This window comes from Phacochoerus africanus, chromosome 11 (genome assembly GCF_016906955.1).
Source record: "Phacochoerus africanus isolate WHEZ1 chromosome 11, ROS_Pafr_v1, whole genome shotgun sequence".
Lineage (NCBI taxonomy): Eukaryota > Metazoa > Chordata > Mammalia > Artiodactyla > Suidae > Phacochoerus > Phacochoerus africanus.
In genome coordinates, this window is record NC_062554.1 from 73837031 (window position 1) to 73845383 (window position 8353).

The 8353-nt window shown below is 34.6% G+C and overlaps 1 non-coding gene across 1 annotated transcript; it reads left to right on the forward strand.

The window, feature by feature from the left end:
• The first annotated feature begins 670 nt into the window (after nt 1–670).
• On the forward strand, nt 671–777 carry LOC125112328 (U6 spliceosomal RNA). Its single transcript, XR_007131121.1, has one exon. It is a non-coding gene; the product is annotated as a U6 spliceosomal RNA (small nuclear RNA).
• The last annotated feature ends 7576 nt before the right edge of the window (nt 778–8353 follow it).

Below are 8353 nucleotides of genomic sequence, written 5' to 3' on the forward strand. Positions count from 1 at the left end.
TGGCATTATTTTATTCTTTTATATGGCTGAGTAGTATTCCATTGTGTATATATACCATATCTTCTTAATCCATTCATCTGTCGGTGGACATTTAGGTTGTTTCTATATCTTAGCTATTGTGAATAGTGCTGCAATAAACATATGGGTGCATGTATATTTTTCAAGGAAAGTTTTGTCCAGATATATGCCCAAGAGTGGGATTTCTGGGTCATATGGTAATTCTATATTTAGTTTTCTGAGATACCTCCATACTGTTTTCCATAGTGGTTGTACCAATTTACATTTCCACCAACAGTGTAGAAGGGTTCCCTTTTCTCCACACCCTCTCCAGCATTTGTTATTTGCTGACTTATTAATGATGGCCATTCTGACTGGTGGGAGGTGGGATCTCATTGTAGTTTTGATTTGCATTTCTCTAATAATTAGTGATGCTGAGCATTTTTTCATGTGCTTGTTGGCCATCTGTGTATCTTTGGAGAAATGTCTATTCTGGTCTTTCACCCATTCTTCAGTTAGGTTGTTGGGGTTTTTTTTTTTTTGCTGTTGAGTTGTGTAAGTTCTTCATATATTTTAGAGATTAAGCCCTTGTCGTTTCCATCATTTGAAACTATTTTCTCCCATTCTGTAGCTTGTCTTTTGGCTTATGGTTTCCTTTGCTGTGCAAAAGCTAATGCTCATTTTGGCAGCATATAAACTAAACTTAGAATGATATAGACAAGATTAGCATGGTCCCTGTACAAGTATGATGTGCAAATTTATAAAATGTTCCATATTTTTTTTCAGCAAATGATGCTGGGAAAACTAAACATTCACATACAAAAGAGTGAAGTTGAAATCTTACTTTATACCATATACAAAAGATTAACTTAAAGTGAATCAAAGACCTAAACATAAGCACTAATTCTAAAAACAAACAAAAAACTTAAAAGAAAACATAGGGAAAAGCTTCGCGAGTGTGGTTGTGGGAATGATTTCTCAGATATGACACCAAAAGAACAGGTAAACAAAGAAAAAAATTGATAAACTGGACTAAATCAAAATTTAAAATATTTGCATATCAAAGAACACTATCAAGAGAGTGGAAAAGAAACCTATGGAATGGGAGAAAATATTTGCAAATCATATATCTAACTAGGGGCTAACATTCAGAATATATAAAGAACTATTCAACAAATAAATAAACAACTAGATTTAAATGTGGACAAAGGAATCAAACAGACAATTCTCCAAAGAAGATATACAAATGGCCAATAAACACATAAAAAATGTTCAAATCACTATTAGAGAAATGCATATTAATACCACAAAGACATATCATTTCACAAGTGTTAGGATTGCTATTATCAAAAAAAGGAAACAGAAAATAAATGTTGAAAATGATGTGGAGAAACTAGAACTGTTAGCATTGCTGGTGTGTCTATAAAATTGTGCAGCCACTATGGAAACTGGTATAACTGTTTCTAGAAAAAAATTAAACATAGAATTACCACATGAGGAGTTCCCATTGTAGTGCAGTGGAAAAGAATCCGACTAGTATCCATGAGGATGTGGGTTCAATCCCTGGTCTCCTCCATGGGTCAGGGATCCGGCATTGCCATGATCTGTGGTGGTAGTGGTCACAAACACAATTTGGATCCCGTGTTGCTCTGGCATAGGCTGGCAGCTCTAGCTCTGATTCAGCCCCTAACCTAGGAATTTCCATATGCCATGGAAATGCCTAAAAAGCGAAAAAGAATCACCATATGATCCAGCAATTCCACTTCTGGGTATATACCCTAAAGACTTGAAAGCAGGATCTGTTTATTTGGAAAGCAGGATCTCAAAGAGACATTTATACATCCATGTTCATAGCAGCATTAATCACAAGAATCAAAAGGTGAGAGTAATCTAAGTGTCCGCTTAAGGATGAATGAATAAACAAAATGTAATATATACATACAATGAAATCTTAAAAAGGAAAAAAATTCTGACACATGCCACAACATGGATGAAACTTGAATAGATTCCAAATGAGATAAACCAGTCACAATAGGACAACTACTATATGATTCCACTTATATAAGCTACTTCCAGCAGTCAGATCCATAGAGACAGAAAGTAGCATGGTGGTTGCCAGGGACTAGAGGGGAGGAGAAATGGAAGATATTGTTTAACAGGCATGGAGTTTCAATTGGGAAAAAAGTTTTGGCAATGGATGATGGTGATGGTGGCACAATAATGTGAGGTAAATTTTTGTACTTGATGCTATAGAACTGTACACTTAAAAATGGTAAAGATGGTAAATTTTGTTACATGTATTTTACCGCAATTTAAAAAATGAAAAAGACATCCTAAAAACTTTTTTTTTTAATTTTAGTATCTAATCTTGAAGAAGCAAAATAAGAATTATCAGAAAAGAGAAAACCCCATTTTACAGTAAAAATAGAAGGTGGCTACAAAATGATAAGGAACTTTAGCTATTCTGGAGAACTTTTTTTTAATAATCAAGAACATAATAAAATCAGCACGAGTTATCGGAAATTACTCTGGTGATATACAAAACAGCTAAACTTACAGATTACACAGAAAGGTAAAGCATACTCTTTATTGTCCTTGTTAAAAGCAGACTAAAGATTTCAATATCAATTTATATTTCACAGGGAGAAAGTGAAATTCCAGTATTTCATTAATTTAGTCTTTAGCAGTGAGAGGTATTAACATATCTTTATAAAAAAAACCCATCAAAATTAAGCAAAACTGTGACAAAATTTTAAAATATTTTGTCTATTTTCTTTCAGACTCTCCTAGATTATGGTGAATAAAATTCTCTTTCCTCAAATCTTCTACAATGTATTATATACACTCAAGTTTCATCCTTCACTGCATTCTTTAATATTCTGGAACAAACTGAACTTTACTCTAGAACAAATTTATTCTGTTTTTCCTCAAAAAAATATGCCAGGCTATCTCTCCTGGTTGTCAAAGGTTGTATTGCTCTTTCCCATTTTGTATGAGTTCATTTAAAAAAATTTTTCTGATATTTGTTACATAACTCATAGTATGTAACAATATATGACTCATATATTCTCTATTCGGAGAATGTTCCATGTTCATTTGAAGATCACTGTATATATCTCTTTATACTGGGTAATAGTTCCTTGCTTTGATGTCCCCATTATATGATATTAATCTACCACCCCAAATTTATTTTGTTTAGTGTTTATATAGTATATCTTTTTAATCATTTTAACCTATTATTGCAGAGAGAGTAACGAATTGCAAAGGAGCATGAGGAAATTTGAGGGTTGAAGGATACACTCAGTATCTTGACTGGCAGTGAAATTATGAGTTATATATCTGTTATAACTCATCAAATTGTATACTTGAGTGCAGATTTTGGCACAAAAATAACACATCGAGGAGTTCCCATCGTGGCTCAGTGGTTAACGAATCCGACTAGGAACCATGAGGTTGGGGGTTCGGTCCCTGGCCTTGCCCAATGGGTTAAGAATCCGGCATTGCCGTGAGCTGTGGTACAAGTTGCAGACGCGGCTCAGATCCCGTGTTGCTGTGGCTCCGGTATAGGCCGGTGGCTACAGCTCCGATTCGACCCCTAGCCTGGGAACCTCCATATGCCGTGGGAGTGGCCCTAGAAAAGGCAAAAAGAAAAAAAACAGGGAGTTCCCGTCATGGCGCCGTGGTTAACGAATCCGACTAGGAACCATGAGGTTGCGGGTTCGGTCTCTGCCCTTGCTCAGTGGGTTAACGATCCAGCGTTGCCGTGAGCTGTGGTGTAGGTTGCAGACGCGGCTCGGATCCCGCGTTGCTGGGGCTCTGGTGTAGGCCGGTGGCTACAGCTCCGACTCAACCCCTAGCCTGGGAACCTCCATATGCCGCGGGAGCGGCCCAAGAAATAGCAACAACAACAAAAAAGACAAAAAAAAAATTAAAAAAAAAGAAAAAAAACAAACAAATAAAAAAAAAAAACATCAATAAGGATGAGTAAAGATAGAATAACCAAAAAATATCTAGAAATTCTTCAATAAACCAGGGCTCAAAGAAGAAATCACAATGGAAACCTAAAAAACCTTGTGTTAGATAACAATGAAAAGATTTTGTATCAAAATATGCAGAATGCAGCTAGAGCAATGTTTAGAGCGGAATCTATAGTTCTGTGTGTTTACATTAGACATGAAGAAACATTTAACAACATTAATCTACATTTCTACCTTAGAAACTTAAAAATTAAAGTTAAATCCAAAGTCAAAAGAAATAAAGAATGAAAATTCAGAGCAGAAGTCACTGAAATTGAAAATGGTCAATAATGGAGAAAATTAATGAAACAAAATTTTTTTTCTTTAAAATTGTTAATGCAATTGGTAAATCCCTAGGTAGGAGACATGCTGTTTCTTTTCTTCTATGACATAAACTCATCAAAGAATCTCAGTGTTCTAGACAATATTATTTCTTTCCCTGAATATTACCATGATGTCTATGGAAATCAGTCTTAGCAAATTTAGTGTTAGCATACAATTTAGGTAAGATTTTGAAGGATGCTGTTGATTATACAGTGAGGTTAGGGTAAGTTCATTCTCAGTATCCATGCAAAGACATCAAATTACAAACAAACATATCATGTTCACAATTTATGAAAAATAATCCAAAATTTTGAAATAAAGCCACGAGAATATAGTATATCTTTTCAAAGTCATACTGGATCATTATTTAATGAAAACCTCTGAAGATTATTTCTAAGAAAATTAAACTGGCACTTCTACCCACGTTTTACCATTTTTTTTCACTATTTGATTAGAGCCCAATCTAAAATCCATGTTATCTTGTAGATTTCTGTGTGATAGACGCATTTACTCCCAGCATTGTGTTGGGATTTGGGGGGTGGGGGTGGGAGCAGTGTTTTTTACTGTGAAGTAACAAGTTTTGTATCTAACCTAGTAATCTTATTCTAATATTACTGTACTCAAGTGCCTATAAATAGTTCCTCAAAATGTTTTTTAATTAGCTTTACCATCTTACTTGCTAGGGTTAGGAGATATTTCTCTATTGGTCTCTCAACTTCTGTATGTCCTAGGAGCAGAGGTACTAACTGCCTTTGTTCTGAATTATCTTTTCAAGAATGTTTGTATAACAAACACCCTTGGAAGATACAGTGTTTGCTTCCAAAGAAAAGAGCAGGTTTATTTAGAGCCATGGGAGAGAGACAGATCTACTTCCTAGGCAGGATGGGGGTCAGGCATGCTTAGTGTGTACTACCTAAGTTCAGAGTTTCTTTCCCAGAATGCAACCTACTGCATGCGCAGGTGTCACCTGGCCTTTTCATATCACTGTGTAGAATTGTGGTTAGAAGAACTGGCACAAATATGCATATGTTTCTGCTGCTTGCAGTGCTGTAAGTAATAACTTCTTTTGGCCTCTGACCCAGGCATCTTGTGTCTTCTGCTAGCATCCATGAATCCATGGCAGGCAACTTTTTCGTTTATATCTAGGGTAAAATCTCAGACCCTTCACAGTTCTTGATGTGTTCTTCATTATTTGAAAAATTGGGAAAAATACTTGAGCTGTGTTTAGTCCATATTTGTATTTTAATTATTTGAAAACTGTATTTAAACATATTGACAGATCATCCACTGGGACATCTGAGTGGACTTTCATGCTGGATTCAATAGAACAGCATTGTCCAAGAAATGAACTTAAAGAATTGTTAAGCCTAGGCATATCTTTCTTCCACCCCTGCAGTGATTTCCACTCACCATAGAAATTTACTTTGCTGACTCACTCTTTCACTCAGTTGTTTTCTTTTTTTTTTTCCCCTTTTCTTTCTTTTTCCCTCCTCATTTTTGTTTTCTTCCTTGGCTCTTGGTCAAGTGTGTTAGTTGGTCTATGTTTTGTCTACCTGCATGTTTGGGCTAAGCTGCTTTTTACAGCCAAGTGCAGGGACAAATGTTCTAGCAGATCATCTTGACTGCATATTCAGTTGAGCATCTGATGTGGACTTGAATTTGACTCGTGTGGCTGATAAATGTTTCCTGATTGATTGCAACAATTTCTGATAATCTCTTTGAACTGCCTCTCTGCAAGAATGATAAAGATCTGTTCTTTGTCAGGTTAAGAGACAACAAAGAATCTGGCTCATATCAATTAAAATATTTTTGTGTACACTGGAAAGGAAAAAGAACTGTGGAGTTTTTGTATTCTGTGTTTACTTTTACTCTCCCATGGCTGAGGCTGTAGAACTAATGGTGCAAATTCTTTTAGTGACTTTTCATGATTGAGGAAAGTCTTCTTTAGCTCCTTTAGGGTGATTTCAAAATATTTTCCTATTTCAGAAGGGTATTAGTAAATTAGACTGTAAGGTCTTACAGAAGAAAAAAGCTCTGTTCTGATTGGTTTAAACAAGTTATTACATAAATATAATATTCCAAGAGTTTTTAGAAATTAAACTAAATTTTAATATTTTACATGTTAGTCTTTAAAAAATCAATTTCTAAAGAAACTTAGTTCAGAAGCATTTTCATATGAGGGTCCAAATATTCATTATCAAGGTGAAATCTGGACAAATTGGACTGGATTCATTTTTGGTTTAAACCAGGGTTTCTTTACTGTGGCACTGTTGACATTTTAGGCCACATAAGAATTTAAAATTAAACTCTTTGAAAAGACATCTCTCATTACATTTTCATTTAAACACACTTTATTATATTTTAATCCTAAAAAAAAAAAACTTGCGGAAACAAAAATAACTTAGAGGATCCATGGAGCTGATGTTGGAAATCTTAATTATTTAAATCATGGAAAATTAAACTCATCTTGTACTAGCTAAAATATTCTACTAAACATTTTTATATGTTGATAAAACTAGAAGATAATGTGTTGATTTTAAGCTACAATTACATTACTGTAATTCGTCCAAACAATTGTCTATTTAAGAATATATTCCTGATTTTTCATATATAAGTAAATCTCTATAATAATATCAATTTTTAAAACTCTAGAATTTTGCCAAAAGTTCTCAGTGTTGAGTTTTTCTTTCTAGGTGGAAACCACATCTATTACTTCAAACCACATTTATTACTTCGAACCACATCTATTACTTCGAACCACAGTTAACTTTTCTGCTGAGTTTCACACTTGGCAAGGAAAAACATGCAAAAGAAGAGCAAACAATATAAAATTTCCTCTGTCCCTTTTTTATTTTGGAAACTTTTAACTTTATATCTGCACTAGGTATTCTAGAATTTACACATTATGACAGAGCAATGTTCATGAATAAATTAATTTCCAAATTTCCAAAGGGAAGGGAAAGAAGAAACAAGAGGAAACTAGCTTAAAACAGATATAAAAGTATCAATAAAAGGCTTATTATCTAACCTCTGCAAGGAAGGAGAGGGATAAAAATAAAAGAAACCCTATTTTCACAGAGATCACATAAGAGAACAAAGCATTACCATTATTTTAAACAATAACTAGGGTCTTTAACCATTTCATCAAAACTTATGATTAAAAAGCTGTTTAGTAATCAGCAAAGTAGGAAAACCTGAGGGGATAGATCTCTTATGTTAAAAAGTAGCCTCAGAGTTCCCATTGTGGTGCAGTAGAAATGAATCCAACTAGTAACCATGAGGTTGCAGGTTCCACCCCTGACCTCACTCAGTGGGTTAAGGATCTGGAGGATCTGGAGTTGCTGTGAGCTGTGGTGTAGGTCGCAGATGCAGTTCAGATCTGGCATTGCTGTGGCTATGGTGTAGGCTGGCAGCTGTAGCTCTGATTAGACCCCTAGCCTGGGAATGTCCATACGCCATGGGTGCAGCCCTAAAAAGCAAACAAAACAAAACAAACCAAAAAAAAGTAACCTCTTTAATGTAGCTGTTCAGTTTTCCTTAAACCACATAGAGACTATGTTTTCTCTATTGTATATTTTTGTCTCCTTTTTCATAGATTAATTGACCATATTGCATGGGTTTATTTCTGGAATCTTTATTCTGCACTACAGATCTATTTGTCTATTTTTGTGCCAGTGTCATGCTGTTTCATTTACTGTTGCCTTGTAGTATAGTTTGACATCAGGGAGATTGATACCACTGGCACTGTTCTTTTTCCTCAATTTTGCTTTAGTTATTCGAGGTCTTTTGTGGTTGCAAACAAATTTTAGTATTATTTATTCTAGTTCTGTGAAAAATGTCATGGATATTTCACTTATATGTGGGATCTAAAAAATAAAACAAATGAATGAAACAGATTCACAAATACTGAAAACAAACTTGTATTTACCAGAGGTAGAAGGGTTGGTGAGAGGCAAGTTAGGAGATAAAAACTAGTAGGTATAAAATAAATATGATACAAGAATGTAATTAAATAA